At 31.1% G+C, this 18279-nt stretch overlaps 1 long non-coding RNA gene across 1 annotated transcript; it reads right to left on the bottom strand.

Moving 5' to 3' along the window:
• Positions 1-4414: 4414 nt before the first annotated feature.
• On the bottom strand, positions 4415-17253 carry LOC147808220 (uncharacterized). Its single transcript, XR_015434928.1, has 2 exons — positions 16708-17253; positions 4415-4538 (listed from the first exon to the last, which is right to left on the bottom strand). It is a non-coding gene; the product is annotated as an uncharacterized LOC147808220 (long non-coding RNA).
• Between the last annotated feature and the right edge of the window lie 1026 nt (positions 17254-18279).

The following is an 18279-nucleotide window of genomic DNA, read 5'->3' as shown; positions in this document are numbered from 1 at the left end:
TGTGTATATTTTTGTAAACCACAAAAGCTGCTCATCTTGAAATTGTCCCTCATTTAACATCCGAGGTCCTTGTGATATGTTTTATAAGATTTTTAGCTCGATGACATATATGCTCAAAATTATTTTCAGACAACGTTACAAATTTCAAAGGATCTAATAGTGAACTTTCTAAGTTACAAAATTTAATTGTAAAACCAGACGATGGCAGTTCCAAATGCAAGCTAGCCGAAGGAATTGATTGGAAATTCCTTCCTCCGAAATCTTCCAATTTTTTGGGCCATCGGAAACGAAAGTGTTGTTAAGTCCTTTAAGGTCGTTTTAAAGAGGGTCTTATGAAATTCCCGATTCAGCTATGAAGAATTCCTAACAGTCATTACCCAAATAAAAAGAATTCTTGGTTCCAGACAGCTTTTACTTCTATCTTCCGATACTGAGGTGTATAATGTGTTAACTCCGGCCCATTTCTTAATTTGTAGCACCCTTAAATACTTTTGTTGAGCTAAGTTTAGTTGAGTTGGAAGGTGGTTGATTTTCTAACTGGAAAAGATTAACAAAAAGTAAGTTTTTTTTGTTGGAATAAATGGACAGTATATTAATAATTCATAACAAAAGTCCAAGTGGATGGTAGAAAATGGTAATGTGAAATTTAATGAACTAGTACTTAATTCTCAAAGATGAAACCAAGGATTTATTTTGGTAAAGACGAATGGGTTAGAGTAGTTAAAGTAAATACCCCATCTGAAATTTACAAACGCCCTATATTTAAAATTTGTTCTTTGTCTACTTATAAGTAATTTAATATAAGTGTTTTTTTTAAGTGGTTTAATATTACTTTTATACTGTGGTTCATTATTTTTTTTTATTTACATTTATAACTATTGTTGAACAGCCGACCCACTCTTTGGATTTACTAATTCCAATGTTCAACTCCGTAGCCTTGTAATTTTGTACCCAATCCAGAAGACAAGGGAACTCCTGGATCAAGTATTGGGAGAAATTTTGCCTTCGTGGAGAACTTTCTGATGGAACTAACCCGCATTTGCATTATGTGGTGAGCAAGACCACGAGAACCTCCCAAGGTTAGCCTAATGGCAAAGGGACTCTAATCCGTGATCCGTCTACCACTGAGGATATTTCACGTCAGCACTGTGATTGGTGCAAACTGTATACGGATTCGAATCGACCTTTATTTACATTTGAAATAATTGTATGTTTTAATGATTGAATGTTACCATTGCTATATAGGGCGGAATGTTATGTACGTATAACAGAAAGAGCTGTTGTAGCAGCGCCACCTGACGGGTAAACTTATGAGTTTTATCAGTGTGTGACAATTAAGTCAGAGCTGAGAAAGTGAATGCATATTGAGAAGCAGTTAAATAGAATTAGCAACAATCTGCTGTTGGAAATTTGCGTGAGCGCTCATTTTGAAACCATATGCACGTTTTCAACGATTTATACTTTAACCAAACTGGTGCGCAACCCCATATATGCTGAAACTCTGTATTCCTTTTCAAGTATGTATACAGAAAAGGCAGTGCGCCAATTTGCTCCATTTTATCAGTCATTTCAGGCTGTTTGCAATTCGTGTCGGGGTTGAAGAAACATGAACGCAAATCAGCTTCCACGCAAAACCTAAATTTTCGATTCCATTTCTAGTTTAAAGTATCAATATTTCAGAGTAGAAAGCACATTCGAAACTCAGGGTGGCTCCGTTTCGGGGCCAAAGGTTTCTTGTGTATGGGGGTGGGTGGAGGATTTGAGGAATATACAGTAGAAATACAAAGCAGAAATAAAATGGTCATGACAAGATCAAAACAAACTGCCAATTCCGTCGAATCCGTAGACATCCGGATTCTCCCAGCCAAAGCTGTACACACCGGGCCCGACGTGTCCGGATCCGTAATCCGTTTTGGGTATTCGGACCGATGGAGATGTACTACTGACTAAGGCCCCGTGATTTGATTATGGATAAGGAGAGACGACACTGCAGACCCCCCTTCCTGTTCTTTCCCTTCTCTGCATAAAAAAATAGGGGTGTTCAAATAGTGGATAAAATTGAGTCTGGGCGCAGATTGTTTCGCATATCAAAAGGATATATGTTATTGGAAAGAAGAGCTTGTCGCTTCTTGTTTCACAGACATTTTCATTTTTAGATTTTTAAAGTTGGCATGGGGAAATAAAGATTATACCTTAATTGTCCTATAAGCAAAATCTATAAATACCTAACCAGAACTGTGGAGTCTGTAATTGAAACGTTCAATCATGACTCAAGACTTTTCTAATAGTTTGACTCCTATTAAAATAGTATTAATATTACTAGCCACCTTTGGTGACCAGCTTGGTCACCTTTTAAAAATTTCTCGTTCAATATTCAAACTTGAATGCTAACCAAGCCGAAGACACTGCGCAAATGTATTTTAATAATTTGATTCTTCAACCCTTCCTCCAAACCTAACACCTTAAATGGTTTCAAATAAGTTTTTTACCACTTAGCAATTACGAATTCTAGTACTTTGATTTCAATTTTGTAGTTAGTCTTAGTACTTCGATTTCAATTTTTATTTTCAAAACATGTCTAAGATAATGTCAAATTTCTTTATGTATTGAATTTTAGTAATAATGTAATGTCTGTCCGGCAGTAATCAAATTACACAAACCATGAGTTCTAAACAGCTCAGCATCTGGGTCAGAGCTTTAATTCATTTTTCCTCTTAATACGCGAAATAAAGTGTTACTTTCCTCCGATAATTCGTTTTTATATTTTGAAATTGTTTTTTATCGTCATCTGCTAATTCGCTGGAATACTAATCTTTACTGGTTCATTTTACTCTCACTTTGCACGCGTGAACTCATGATGGGAGACCTATACCACGGCAATCGGTTGTGAAGCACATTGGAAAGGTTTTAAACTTACAAGATTTCGTAAAAGTGTATTCAACATCAAGATCAGCAAACATAAACATTAAAGAAATTATCGATGCGACCTTTCAGCATGTAAAGACTTCACTAAAAGACAATAATTTACTACATATCTTTTCTTACAGAAGTAGTTGAAGTAACTTCTAAACATGAAAACAGAAATATTTTTGCATTCAAACTACGTAAGAAGAATCGTGTTCAAAAGTGTTTAACTTCTTGCAAGCTAAATGCATCACGAACTTTTCCACGCCTAAGTCTAAATTAATTGGCAATGTTTGACTAATCAAGGAAGAGTGAGAGAGGTAAATTTTTGGCTCAAAAGCAGTGTCTTGACCTTGCTTAAAACTAGATTCAAGTTAAAATAACTAAACTCAGATAAATACAACTCGGTTAAAATTAAAACTAAATTGAATTTTGTGTCTTTTAATTTGGTAAAAAGTAAAATGCTTTGCATTTAAAAGTAGGTTTAAATCCTAGAATAAAATATAATGTTCTAAAGATAAGAGAAGATGTTTTTATGTGCAAATATCTGGTAAAACTAGATATTCACAGCCAAAATGGCGTCGTCTTTGAAATATGTATTTCTCGCGTTGTGTGAGATAATGCATAACTGCTAAGGACAAGTCGCGAATTGAGCATGTTGGAACAGGACAGGTTCATTTAATGGAAGATATCTGTGCGTTAAACCAATGCGTGACCAATGAGCATTCTGTTTAGGATTGCTTCATATTTATGCGATTAAAATTAAAGAAGAAACAAATGAAAAAATTATAACCTCTTATTCCATCTTTTTGTTAAGCATCCATGAGTCAGAAAAGTCAGATTTACCTAACGCTAACTAATGAGAAGCTTATACAATCTAAAGCATATAACTAAATAACCCTTCCAACTAAACTAGTTTTCTGTTAATAAAAAAAAATCCGCATGTTATTAAACAACGATCCATTATGGTAAATTTCATTTTCTAAGTTAGTATAAAATGTTTTCTCAAAGAACACCCATTGTATTGTTCTTTATTCAATTTTCCTCTTATTTAATCTGATTTTATTCATTATTTATCAACAATTTATTTCGAAACTAAAATTAAAATTTTTTGTGATTTTTCACGTACCGGAATGATATTGCCATTCTCTCTTTTAAAGAACGATCCAATCTTGCGAAATTCATTTTCTAAGTGGGTGTAAAATGTCCTCTCAGACGAAAAAGTCATTGCACTGTTATTTTTTTTTATTTTTAAAAAAAAGAATGTTACACAAAAAAAATAAACACTTAGAAAAACAAATTACGGATAGAAATAACAGTAAATCGAGTCAAAGTTCAGTTACTAAAAAACTCGTTAGACCTTGAAATCCCTTAACGGAATTGAATTCCATCCTTAGCACAACTATCATCATCTTCTTCAAGAGACTTTACGAACCGATTTTTGTTTTTGATTGCATCAAGGAAAAACTAAACATCTCCTGTTACCGGTGGGCACTTTTTCGAAACGGGAGAGGGTGAAGTCCGGAGAACATCTAATCGGGAAAACATCACTCTTTTCTCCAGGAATAGGAACTGGTGAAAAATGAGCATGATCAGCGATCCGATGATTTCATTGAGCAAATTTTGTGTATAGGCTGGAAGGAACAGAGAGAGTTAGGGAAGCGTTAAGGAAATATAAATAAGTGTATTATCTTGTTTGTATCTTGGTTCTGTGTTCGAAGATTAATCAATGCAAGGCTTCGAGAGATGGGAATGCTCGTAATTTTGAGAATGTATAACTGTCAACCGTTACGACCCTTGTTTAATGGTAATCTCTTTAAAAGTGCAAATGGTGTTGCTGAAATAAGATAACAAGAAGCGGGATGCAGTTTGGTTATTTATGTTGCACTTTAAAGAATTCCGTAAAACAGGTTTTGTCTTTTAAATTAGGGAACTTAAATAAACGAAAATATTTTTTTTCTAAAATTACCAAAGATTTCCAATAATCTAGAATTTATTGGATCTGTTAAAGCAACTGTTCCCATTTTTACTTTTGGCTATTTAGCCCTAAATAATCAGCCTTCTTTTGGCGGACTGTATAAATAAAGCTTATTAAGGTAATTGTGTACGTCTTAACCTATGAAAGACTATTTTTACATATTTAATTACAGGAATGAAGATTTTACATCGTTCTATCGTTAATAATTTTAAATTTGATATTAAGTTAATTTTAAATTAGATATTAAGTAAGATTAAGGGCTTACATTTTAAATGGAAGTCTGTTCTGGATGGCATTGTAAGTTTTCAAAATTTCCTGATCACTATATGCAGATTTTAGAATCATATCAACAAAAGAAGTTTGTCTTCAATCTAAATTTTGACTACTAGGCAAAATGTTTTTATGAACAAAGCATTATTAGATGGAAAGGGTTGTTTCAATAGCACAATTTAGATCGTCGAGTGAAATTTATCAGCTATCTCAATTTCGACCTCATTCCGACTCGATAGAGTGCTTAAATTTCTGCAGGAGCTCTGTATCTGAGGACAATAAACAATCATTTTTTAATAGTTCTAGCTAAATTTATTAACAAACGAAATTTTTTTTAAAACTTTCCGACTTAATCTAAAAGGGCGCGAAAGTAAAAAGTGGAAAATAATAAAATAAAGTAAAAGATTTGAAAACTGCGTTTTTCTAGTGGATGAAAAAATAATTACATTTTTGTTGGACAAAAAAAATCAAAAAGCATAGTTTTCGTAATAAACTTCTATCACCACCAAAAATTTTCCTCTTCCCCTTTTGAAAGCGATGTGCCTTACTTTTTTCTTTTCTGGTTTGTTAAAAATCAAATTACTTTCGCGTTTTTTCATTAACTATAAGCATTTTTTTCTTATAACTAATCATTATATCACATTTTTAAATTTTGACCAACTTTTAGAAAAATTAAAAAAAAAAATTATGCTTATTGAATATTTTAATTAAATAACGTGTCATTAAATAAGGAAAATAAAATTTAGTTAAAGAGACTAGTAACAAAATTTTATTTTTTGCATAGCAATAATGAAAAATAAAAATATATGTTTTGGAAGAAAATCTAAAAACAGCACTCAATAAAATTTAGATCCATATGATTTTTCACTATATAATATCGTAACAAAATTTATTTTTTGAATAATAATAATGAAAAAAAAAGTAATACACTATGCAACAAATTCTAAAAACAACTCTCAATAAAATGCAAAGTTATTTAAGAGATCTCTACCTTTACTTTAAGGAATATAACTTACTAAATCTAGATATTTATTTTCAATACAAACTCAAAGTAACGTATAACGCTCATTTTTAATAAATAATGCATGAGTAACTTAAAAAAAGACTCATTTGTTTTCGAATATAAAAATAAATAGGTATTAAAATAAGGTATTGCATATATAATCATTTAAAAAAACCGACTTACGTTTCTTTAAAAACATGTAATAACCAGTAAAAGTTAATATTTCAACAATAAAAACATCTAAACTTAAAGAACATAATAAGACATTGATAAATGAAAACCATAAACAAAAAAATTATGACAAATAGCCATAATTAGTTATAAATGGAAAATGAATAAACAGTAGCCATTTCAGAATTGTTGATATGATATCAATATCTAGTTACGTTACGATTCATCTTTTTTTTTTTTCAGCCAAGAGTCTAGAAACTACGTCTAAGTGCAGCAAATTGTTGCTATACAAATTAAGCTCTTTAAATATCAAAATATATTTTTAGCTTGAATGTAAAACTTTCTCCTAGAAACTACTTTTTAAGGAGAAAACTAACATTTTCTCAAAAAAATAGCGATTTATTAGGCACGTAATAACATAATTAACTTGATAAAAGGGACAAGTAGAGCTATCTTAATTTTTAAAATTTAGTTATTTCACAAAATAAATGATTTTTTAAGAATTGTATTTATGTATAGAACATTCTTCGAACAGTGTAGAATAATTTTAAAAGCAAAGGTACCCGAAATTATGAGATTCTGCTAGATAAAAAATAACTTGTCGAACACTCCATGTTAAGTCTTCGAGAAAAAGACCAATCAGAGAAGGTTACACATGTGTCGTAACTCTGACGAAGTTAGATGGAAGTAACTCTAGTCTTATATAAGTGTTTGCCGATCTTTAAATTATTTTTCGAATTTATGACCGATTTACAAATAAAAATAAATTAAACAATGGAAATTTTTTTTAAATAAATGTATGAAAAAGATAAATATGTAAAATTATCAACCGATATTTATAATCATCATATTATCATTATTGTTGAGAATTATCGTCTGCTTAATTTTGAACTTTGATCTACTTCATAGAATTAAGTTGCTATAGTAAAGGTTTGTTTTGCTTTTTTGAGCTTGTTCGTTCTTTTTTGTGGAGAAGGAACAAAATATCTTTGAGTTTATATGTATTTTTTAGCATTAATATATTTATATTTAAGCCATTTTATATCTCACAGTGTTTCAAGTTTTATTGACGAAGCTTAGTCTGTGGCGTAACTACCACTACAATTATTTAACATTAATTCACTAGTATATAAGGCATGCTAACTTGATTCAATCTTGAGGTATCTATTGATAGATGAAGGTTGGCATAGTCGAAAGATTCTATCCCCACATTGGTGACCCGGACGAGATATGATCACTCCTATTTCGATTGATTGTCCACATTGAACAGTTGACTTTCTGTTTGTGACTGCGCCATTATCCTCCTAGTGCCGTTGCATCTCAGTCTCAAATATACACAACGGGGATCCCGCACTCTCGATTACTAATAGCAACACAGGGGTGACCACACACACAACCATGAACTTTATACAGATCTCATGGCTAAATCTCAAAACCCGGTGACCTTAATCCAGCTCTCCCGGTCTTTCACAAATACATCAACCAATGGTATCCGAATAATCAAGAACACTGACATTATTAACTAATTCTAATTTGAGGTGCAAAACGGAATAATTATCATTAATCAAATTCATTTAAAAATATCTATATAAATATTGCCTATCTTTGAACTTTTGCATAAATTATAGCTGATGTACAAATAAAAGTATATTACACTAGGAAAAAATTAGAAAATGAATGCATGAGAAGAGAAATATTTAAAGTTATCAACCCATATGTATCACAATTTTTATATCAAAAAATAAATTGCTTGGACAAAAATAACAGTTATGGGATGCGTTGCATTAAATGCTCATAAAAATAAACATATTAACAAAAAGAAGAAGAAAAAAAAAACTCATCCATGAAAAAACAATTTGCCGATCTTTAAATATTTTCATAATTTATAGATGACATACAAATAAAAATAAATTACACTAGGGAAAAATTACGAAACGAGTGCATGAAAAAGACATTACAGAAATATTTAAAATCATTAACCAATATGTGTCACAGTATGCTAGGAAGTAAATCATTGAAGCAAAATGAAGAAGAAAGAAAAAATGGTGCTGGAATCGATTTCTGCTCCATAATTAAACAAATTATTCTTACGCCTGATGCAGTTAACGTTTATTACCGTAAAACTTCTACGGGAATTATCTAATAGCTCTAAAATGGGAGCAAGTTGTTTTAATCCAATAAAAAACTGCTCAAAAATGAGTAGAAAAGAAAAATAATTCGAGTTGGGACACCTTAAAAATCATTGTGAGTAATGAATTTTATTGAACTATTAAGGCATTAAAGGTCACGTGGGCGAGAAGACATTCTCGAGAAAAAGAAAGCGTATTAGAAAAGGGGAGTAGGGGTGAGGGGGCAGGGGGAGAAGTGAAAATTTAATTGGATACAATTTGGTAAAAGTTAGGAAAAATAAAAAAGCTGAAAAAAAATGGAGAGGGCAGAGCGAAAATTACCCGAAAGGTTGGATCATTGCCACCGAGGGATCTGGCAACTTCCGCGGATCGTTGTCAAGGTAACGCTTTCTAGAGCTAGTTCATGAGACGAAATTTAGAGAAATTACGAGGGACTGGTTAAAAATTAAAAATTATTTATAATTCAATTTTTTTTTTCTCTTTTATTTATTTATTTTTTTAAATTTGGTACGAGTTGGGTTAATGCCAAAACTCAAAGGAAAAAAAAAATAGTTTCCTTGCAAAACTGTTTCATGTGATTCGATTTAAGTTGGAACTTAAGTTGTACTAATAAGACAATTTATTTTAAAAAATAAGAATTTTTGACTTTTTCTTCTTCTTTCTAACAGTTAAAAACTAACTAAAATCAATGACTCGCAAACAGATTTGTAATTGTTTTAAAAAAATTATGACTTTTATTGATAAGAACAGTCATTTCTGAACTTAGAAATAGACAAATATCATTTTATTCGAATCAATATGAAAGTTTAAAAATATAAGCTAATTTAGATATTTTTTGAAAGAAATTAAAACTTTAAGTTTCCAGCATTTTTCAATTTTGTTATTGATTGTTCTTGCATCAAGCTCGGAAATATAATATAGAATTTTTGGAATACAGAATTGAATGCGAAATTTATTGAATATAGAATTGCTGAGACGCTATTAAAAATGAGATTAGTAAAGCTTTTTTAAAACCCTTGTGCACACTTACGACTCAACATTGTTTTTCACTTTGCATTTTTGTTTTACACAAAATGGGATTGAGAAAAAAATCTTAAAAATTTGTAAATTAACTGTGAGGAGAAATTTCGTACTAGCAGCCTTGAACTTCATTATAAAAATATTCTTCCTTAATAATTAATAGTATCTGCAAAGTATTAACTGAACATTGTCGTAAGTAAATTTTATATTATAATCCTCGTAAAACAGCCAAATAAATTTTGTGTTTACGACTACCAATGATCAACTCCGTAGCATTATAATTTTTAATCCGATCCAGAAGACTAGAGAACTCCTGGATCAAGTATTGAGAGAAATTTGCTGAAACTAACCAGCATTTGCTTTACATGGAGAGGGAATCTGCGAAAACATCCCACGGTTAGCCTGCATCAATGGGACTCTAATCCGTGATTGATCTACCACTAAGGATATTTTACAACAGCACTGTGGTCAGTACGAGTCGGGTGCAGAATTATAATCGACCAGCCATCGCTGGGATTCGAACCCGGCTCACCTCATTGGAAGGCGAGCGCTTTATCCCCTGAGCTACCACAGCTCTGTTATAATTGAATCGTAAAATATTTTTTGCAAAGCGCAATAATTATTTTGCAATGAGTCAAGCTAATTAAAAAAAATCTCAATCATTTTTCCTTCAGCCTAACAAATTTTAGACTTATTTCAATGATCTTAGAAACCATTAAATTAATAAGAAGGCCTATCTTCCAAGGCAAAGTTTACCGAATTTATTTCGGGCTGTTTGCAATAAGTCTAGACTATTGCGGACAGACTCACTAAAACAAGCCTAGAGTAAATTCAGACAGAGTAATTATTCGTGTTATTTTCTAATTAGCCTAAAAGCACATGGGTAGATGGCAATAATATATATCAGATCATATTAACTAGAAAATGTCAAGATACTTCCAATTAGCCAAATGCAAATTAGGCCGTTTTGATCCCGTTAATGTACATTTAAATGACCTTTTTGTTTTTTTTCCTTTATCTATTGAAATTTAAAATTTTTTACAAACATGCAAAACATTCTAATGTAATTGTAATGATCCTTATTACTATTTTATTAATTTTTAGCTGCAATCATTTAGTATCCTTCCTAGCATTCACTTTTTTACAAAAGTAGGGATTATATGACATCAGTTTCCAGATCGCACCACGTGGAGGTAGTTAGCATAACAAACCTTATTTATTTAACTAACTTTACAATTATATTACAGTAGTAAGATAATTCTATAAATACATTTCTGGACTGCATAGGAAGAGGGTGTACCCAATCCCCCTCGACATTTGAAATTCCTGATTTTCTATCACTGGAAACATTAAATAAATAACTTAACTGGAAATAATATAAATATAATTATCACTGGAAATAATATGAATAATTAACTAGAAAAAATTATATTTAGGGCCATTGAAACAAAAATACTAGAATAAAAACTAGTAAGAAATGGAATGGAATGTCTGTATCAAAATAGATAAATCGAATTAGTAACGAGGAATGGACCGAAATGTCATGGACCATTGCAAAGAGCACGACTGTCCAATTCACCTATGACGTATACACATCATGCAATCCTACCATAGATAAACAAAAAAGAATAATTGGTATTCTATTGAGATTTTGAAGTCTTTAATGGAAGAGTGTACTGAAAGTAACGTTCTTTAAAAGCCCAAAATTTCGGATTTAAAAACATGTTTTTTTCAAGCATGAAAACTTAAATTATATAAAATTTAAGTATATAAAATTCAATGTATGAAACTTTGTTCTTTTGTTTCTGTCAGTTCATTAAATAAGACGAGTTAAAACAGGCAGCTTTTAATTAGAAAATATGTTTCGTAAACAGCTTCCTGTCGCTACTATATTTTCTAAAGTTCAGGTTTTGAAAATTCCCTGAAATATGACTTAAAACCTTTAATATGTTCTTGTTGATTTACATATTTATAATTTAGTCTATTTTTTTTCTACACTGCAAAAAATTTTAGGTTGACTTAACACTAAAAACGGTGGAAATTACTTTACACCAAAAATGGTTTAATCTAACACCAAGAATGTTCCATCAAAATTTTGGTGTAAAGCAGTTGTCACTATTTTTTTATTCTTAGTGAAACTAAAATTTGTAATGTCAGTAAAATATAATTAACAGTAAAGTATTTTTGCGACTGACAGTAAAGTATTTTTGCGAACGTGTATAGTAATAGAACGTGTATAACGTGTAAAACAAGTTCGAATATAAAGTTTAACTAATTTGGAGCAGATAGGACTTAAATATTATTAAAGTTTTTAATGTAATTGATAGGTATATCTAAATTATCTTAACTCCTTATCTTGTTATAGAACAATTTAAATAACTTAGACATCCGATTTGTTTCAGAATTTGTTGTGTGCTAAAAGTTGTAAAGATAATTAAAAAGTTTAGAGGTCGAACATTCAAATTCCTGGTTTAAATAGGTTATGATCGGCTTTCAGTAAACCAGTCTTTTAGTAAGGCAAATTTTAATATGGAAAATAACTGAGAAGTCTGAGGTTTAATACATTCTAAGTAATATCAAATTGCATCTGATCCTTTTCTTAAATTCAGAACGCGTTCTTCCACTAAGTTTCTCTAAGTGAAAGAACGTGCTAATTCACAATTACTTGTTCTTCCGCATTTGTTCATACTTCTTATTAAACAATACATGCTTCAACATTAAGCGAGAACTCTTATTTTCTGAAAATCGTTTGTAACTTATCTGTATTTACAAATTTAGTTTGGTTATCTATACTTTAGAACAATTTAAAAGGAAATTGGTGTTTAGATGTTCTTCCAAGTCGTCCATATAGCATCTAAACTCCAGTTGTCACTCATTCTGTGCTAAGAATAAAATTCGTATATTACCGATTTAGATCTACACGTTTATTTAGGTTATCTTAAAGATAATTTAGAAGAACATGATTAACGTTTACGTGTTCTTCCACACTGATTTTCATTCATTACCCAGATGAAAACCCCAGCTCTTATTCGTTTTGTATAGTTAATGAAAACCGTACATTAATGATCTAGGTTTAGAAGTGTAGTTAGGTTACCTTTCTTTCAAGACCGTTACAGAATGTTGTCTGAAAAAAGTGTCTGTCAAATTATTTAATTTGCTTTTTCACTATAATTAAATTGGTAGTAGAACCTGATCATTGACATTTATATGTTCTTCTACAAGAACGTGTAAACCTTACCTATTTTATATAATAATGATTAACTCGTATATTGTTAAAAGCGATTAACTAGATCCTTTATTTGAAAACGACAATAAATTAAAAGCTATGAACTAGATCATTTATTTGAAAACGGCATTGAATTAAAAAAGCGATGGGTGATCTAGTTCCACCACTGATGTTTTTTCTGTTTTGTTCTTTGATATGACGTTCTTTTTTGTTAGCACTGTTAAGTTTGAAATAATTAAAAGTTGTTAAGTTTTTTAACGTTGGTACTGGTAGCTTTTGCTTAAAAATAGAGTTATGTTTTAATCAGTTCGTGTTTTAATATTTTTTACTGATCTTAATCTATACATTTAATCTGCCTAATCTTAAAGGCATTTTTAGATTGACGTCAGAGAACAGCATTTTCTGGCGTCGTAATAGATTTTGCTATGTTGAAGTACAAAAGAAACTGAAAAATCTCGTTTAATTTGTCGAACACCCATCGAAACAAAAAGATCACGCCTCTGCCGACCCCCAACAAAATCATCCAATCTGTGATCAATTCCATTTGCGGGTAAACTCGTTAAGAGTTACACCTGAACAGCTTCAGAGTTCAGAAAATTATTTATTATTCTGCAATATAGTCGGAAAGCCACGTTTTTACCCGCCGAGCAAAATTGGCGCCGAATCGTGACCTTATTAAACTTTCAAAGCGGTTTTTGGCGAGGAGTGGCGGGTGTTGTGAAGTGTGGGGAGGCATATAAAAAAAAAAGCTGGAAAAATAAAAGCGCAGGAAAACTTCTCTGCCAAATGAGACGTGAGTTCACGGGGAAATATCAACAGTGGCGAAAGAAAAGGTAAAAGATGGAATTAAGGAATGATTTCTAGTACATTTTCTCTTCGAGTAAAAGGTAATAAACTGCGATGGGTTCGCTCGAGCACGCAGCGTCGAAAAGTGGACCATTATTTTAAAGTTTTATTGACTCATTGGCTTGTAATATTATATCTATCTTCATTACTAAACGAAAGGGAGGCATAATTTTGATGACAACCACAAATGGAAAACATACATTTGTTGATGGAAGCAAATGAAAAATGGGATTTTTAAAGATTAATCTTACATTTGAAGAGATCAGAAGCAGAAATCTGGATATTGGAAAGGATGTTATTGAAGAAAAAAATACGTTCCTTAAGGTCCATGTTTCCATGAACTTGTTTTTGAATTACTGCTTAAAATGAATTTAAATTACGTCATTTATTTTTATTTGCAAGCTGTTACGAAAACTTTAGATAAATGTAGTTGAAAGTTGTTTGAATGAAAATTTATTACGCGTCGTTTGAAATGTTTGGATACGCCGAATAAGAAATTTGCGTGGGTAGGTTTTCAGAAAATTCGGTTCGTCTTTGAAAATACTATAGATAATTTAAACCACCGTCAACTTGACTTAATCATAATATACGAGCATACGTTACACATTTGTGGATTTGGCAACATTGACGATGTTTAGGATTATGACAAAGTGTGCAAACTGTAGTCATAGATTCGGCGATTCATTCCAGAGTTGAAAGTACCCAATTAAACTAAATATATTCTATAATTTTAAATAACGAAAACATATTTAGTTTCTTCGCACCTAGAGCAATTAGACAACAAAACTTTTAAACTAAAACCAATATTTTTTTTTAATTATGAAATCAACCAATTGTTGTAAAATATCACGATTCATTTTAAAATTTTCTAATAACGAATCCTCCATCTTCATTTTAAATTGGCGTTCTCATTGATCTATTTGCAACATATCGCTGGTACAAAACTAAAACGACACATCTGCAAACGTGTAATGCCTGCAGATGTGTCGTTTTAGTTTTGAAGCAGCGATATGCTCACATTGTTAATTCACATGTAGGCTATGGACAACGCACTTGTAGCTTTGCAAAACCACGACAACAAAACGTAAAGATACGTAAGATCTAAAAACGCGAGCCTTTGCAGTTGCTTTAAACTTTACGTGTGAGGTAGATAATACGGAATATAATGTAAATTTGAGAAATCTGCCTATTATTATAGTACATAAGTTATGACAGGATTTTCCTGGTAGAAAAAGGGGGGGATCAACACATAAAAGTAACATAATAATAAATCTTATTATTAATGAAACTGATTGTATGTAAAAAAAATTATGAAACAAATCTGCACACTTTCTCAAATGGTTAGGCAAGTTCGGGGAATGTGAGTAATTATAAGTAACTCTTATCTTTTTTTTACCTTTCATTCATCTGAGTAAAAATCAATGTCGACAGCAAACTTTATTTCTTTTTTTAATTTATACGAAAATTTGAGCAGTTTAGTTTCCTATTTTAAAATATGACTGAAAAAATACCCTTGCCTATTTTTCTTACAAATTGTGCAATTGTTTGCAAAAGGAATACAGATAAAGAAAGGAAAATGTCTTCAACATAAATTTCAAATATTATTAAAAGTTTTTCTTTCAATATCTAACAAAATTACCACCGATCTAGAAATCATAATCAACAATTCACTTTTAATTTCACAATTACTTAAATGTCCCTCCAAAACTCTAATTACAGGATTCAGAATTCTCTGTTGATGAGTTCCAGTTAAATCATTTTAAAGTCATGTCCAGCCATAAACTCGGAGACAAATTCTTCATAATTCATCAGCTGAGGTCAAGATATTGGTGATAACATGATCACATTTCCTCTCAACGTCCAAATATTCGTGTCCCTCCTTTTCTTAACAAGTGGCCACGTGGACGAAGGACGACAGGTGGGCGTGAACCCTATGACAGATGACGTCAGAATGACGTGTGATTATGATCTCTTGGCCACCGTTTCGTAGTGTTAAGCAACTTCATGGCTGTTTTCCACTTAGCTGATTTCATCGCCACAGCTCTCAGCTCATATATCTTCATTTGGGCACGCTAGGATTGACCAACAAAGGACATGTATTTCTCCATTCGAAATAGAATCTTACGACTGGGTGTAGCTTTAACTGTTTCCAATAGGGAGTTTAAACTTGAATTGAGAAGGAAATTCCTTGGATACATTGTTAGAAATTTAAACACAACAGAAACTATTATGGATTATGTTTCTTTTTATTTATATTTTACTCCGGTAATTTCTCTTAATAGTAGAATTATCAAACAGTTTGTTTTGATATTGTACAATTAAGATTAAGCTATTAATGCTCAATTTTTTTTAATACAATATTGTATACTATTTGCGAGGTCAGTGAGAAATATTTTCTCAATGAATAGTGAACTAAAGAAAAACTCTAAAAAACAAATCACATTTATTTAAAAGTTTTAAACTGGACCATGAGGTTACGTAACATTTTAAAATTTGTTTAAATAAATAATATTTACTGGTAAACTAAATTCTTTAAATTCTAATTTATTAAAATATTAACATATTACCCTTGCCACCACCAAGAAAATTTTTTTGATTGTTGCTACAGAAATTTTGTTTTGGTGTTGAGAAGTACGCTAATGTAAAATGTGGAATAAATCGGAAACTTACTTCAAAAAACATCCGTCTAGTAAGTTTCAAATTCCGAGTTAAGAATGAAAAGAGAAAAAAAGTTTATATATATATTGATTATAAAACTCTTAGAAACATATATCTATATACATATATTACTTTGGTTTTCCTATCCACAATTTAATTGACTTTCAATCTGTGAAAATAATAATTGTCAGATTTTAATAAAACAATTCGATTCCTTTATTCAATAAAACCTTTATCTCTGATGACAAATGCTTACATTATTTAATTAATTTTTGACAAAATATATTCATATATAATAAGGACAATGATTTGAAAGCACCCACTATATTGCAGATACGTTAACTCGGTCATCGTTGAAACGTGATGTCTGAGCTATATGTTTTAGATACAAACATAAAATATTTTATTTATTTATTGTAATTTATTTGTCCATATAAAGATATTTTTTTCTCAAATGAAAATGAGATTAAAGATAAAGATGGAAAAAAAAAATCCTACTTACCATTTTGAGTTTTGAACCTTTTTTTTTGCAGAATGGTAGAAAAGGATATTCTATAATTATCAAATTGGACATGTTGAACACCTTACTATTGGATTTATTATTATTATTATTTTAATCGATTGCTTTTAAAAACAAATTTCATCGTCCAGTATCAGTTGAAGTTTAGTTATCAATAAAACAACAGTTGATCATGATACATTGTTTCTGTTTCACCATGATGGTATGCAATAACAGAATGGATGCCATTAAAAAACATGCCGAAAACTCACTTCCACGATTTTCTTGTAGGAATTAGCTATATATTCGAATTTTTTTATTTTTTTTATCGTTAAATGCTTGAAGTAAGCGATTTATTAAGGCAATGTTCTAAAGGTATTTTTGTGTCTGTTTACACTTTACGCAGTCGTAAATTACTAAAATTCTGTCAGATAGGTGAAAAGCTCATTCGAATCTTTCTACATTGTGAGTTTTCGTTTTATTTAATTTGCGGTTAAACAGTTCTGAATAGGTTTGTATCCTCATAAGGAGCTGCCCTGCCAGCAAACGCTCGGTAGCGTAAAGGTAGAGGGTTCGAAACCGTCGTAACCTTGGATGCATTTTCGCGTTGTCCTTCTCTGAATTGTAGTATCTGTTTTTCTACTTGACATATGCTTATAAGCTGTACTTATGTGATTGAGTACACAAGCTTGCATATATGTGTACCAATAAATAAATAAGTATGCTCATAACAAAGCACGGTTTATAAATCTCTGCTAAGCTGAAGAACAAATTACCACTTGTTAAGGACATCACAAAAATACACTCACGGTTACGGTGGAATTCGAACCCGCTACCTCCAGAACGACTTACAGTGAGACTGTTTGGGCAAGAAAGCTTTCAAGTTTTGTTTGTAATTTTGTTTTCGTAGCATTTTGATGGGGTTTTTTTTTATATTCATTATTCTTACATTTGTTTTAACCTATGTTTACGTTTACATAAATGTAGTGATTCAAATGTTGGAAAAGATTTAACACATTATAATTAAAAGAATAAACATAAATTTTTTATATTCATAACATAAATTTTTTATATGTTTATGTCTACGTTAATGTAGTGATTTAAATGTTGATAATTAAATGAAAGTATTTTTGCGTTTGAAAAGAACCCTTTTAAAGTGTAACTTCCTGGCAAGGATGGTCATATATTCATCCTTAGAAGGCATTAAAAGCGTCAGTGATGCGTTTAAAAAGTAGAAAAACTGACCTGAATTTGCTTTCAATATAATATACTTAGATTGTTGTCACAAATTGAACAAATTATAGTGGATGTGCCTCGAAAAGGTTGACTAGAGTAAGACTGGCATTCTAAACAAAAAGTGTTTGCTCGTCGGGTCTTTAAGGCAGAATCTTGCGGTGCTTAAGATCTGATGCTGCGGTCAGAGGTTTGAGCCTTAAGAAGTCTCTATGTCCAGTTTTAAACTGCAACCTTGTGTCGGAATTTTCTTTTTTTTTTTGTCACGGAAATGTTTGTACTAAAAACCTTTTTTCAAATAAAGCAAAAATATTTGCAGTTTCAAACCGTTAATCCTAAAAG

Source organism: Parasteatoda tepidariorum, chromosome 6 (assembly GCF_982258835.1).
Source record: "Parasteatoda tepidariorum strain Cologne lab strain chromosome 6, Ptep-v5.0, whole genome shotgun sequence".
Classification (NCBI taxonomy): Eukaryota; Metazoa; Arthropoda; class Arachnida; order Araneae; family Theridiidae; genus Parasteatoda; species Parasteatoda tepidariorum.
Note: the sequence above shows the minus strand (reverse complement) of the source record. Positions and strands in the feature narration are given on the sequence as shown.